Genomic DNA, 1,205 nt, shown 5'->3' on the forward strand with positions numbered 1-1,205 from the left:
GTAACGCTGAACGCACTCTGTACTGAACAGGAGACATGGCACAAGATTTATTGACAATGGTCTACAGCCAATCCGGACGCAGACCACAATGCGCTCTAAAAACAAAAAACAAACAAACAAACAAAAAAAAACATGCAAAATTGCACACAAAAAATTTGGTGAAACAGCAAGGCTGCGAAAAGTGAACCGTGTTATAGTGAGGGACCACTATAATTAATTAAAATCACAAAGACACGTGAAACAACAAATGTTATCCACATTAACTAAGTAAAAACTGGTCTTTATCTTTAGATAATGTAACACAAGCTTTGTCCCAACGAGGACTCGAACCTGCGCTCATACTGGTCAGTGTAAAAATAAAAACTTTGGTTTATTGGCTAAAAAGCTGTGATTTGATTGGCAGTTTCTCCATATGCGATGAGCCATGTAGACAAAAAGATGGTGCAGAGTATTGCAGCCTCGTCGCAAGCTCCTCCAAGCAACAGCTGTTTTTTGTGTTTAATTTTACTTTTTCTTTATTTCTTCATGAGTAACACGTGTCTTCTTGTGTATGACCACAAAACCTTACAGGACATAAGAGCTGGACTTTCTCTGGTTTTCCGGAGTTCAAGTTTTGCAACACAGACCCTCCGTTTGCAAACGCCCATTCATCTCGCCTGAGACACCTTGGTTCAGGGACCCCGGAGGCTGCAAACACTGACGCAGAGGCAGAAGATCCGGCGTTCTATCCTGGCTATTGGACAAGGTACCGGACTCCGCCACACAACTACCAGGGTTCTCTGTGCACCAAGCGGACAGGTCACAGAAGCTAACTGGGAAAGGCAGAGGCGGTGTTGTGCGTTTCATGATCAAGAACAACTGGTGTGATTATGCAAACGTAGACCCGGTTAACTTCTTCTGCTCACCGGACCTGGAGTACCTGATGATTAAGTGCCGGCCATTCTGGCTGCTGAGGGAATTTACAGCAGTATTACGGCTGTTTACATTGACCTACAAGCCTAAACTGACTGAGCACTCAGGGAAGAGTACAGCACGATTAGCAGTCAGGAAAGCGTGCACCCAGAGGTGGCGTTTATCACAAACGGGGACAAAGGAAACCTGAAGAAAGTTTAACCAAAACTCAACCAACACATTAATTTCAACACTTGTGGAGAGCAGCGACCACTGTTATGCCTACTTCCAGGATGCATACAAAGCCCTCACCC

Source organism: Haplochromis burtoni, unplaced genomic scaffold (assembly GCF_018398535.1).
Source record: "Haplochromis burtoni strain Fernald_Lab_line unplaced genomic scaffold, NCSU_Asbu1 Contig_561, whole genome shotgun sequence".
NCBI classification, from domain to species: Eukaryota; Metazoa; Chordata; class Actinopteri; order Cichliformes; family Cichlidae; genus Haplochromis; species Haplochromis burtoni.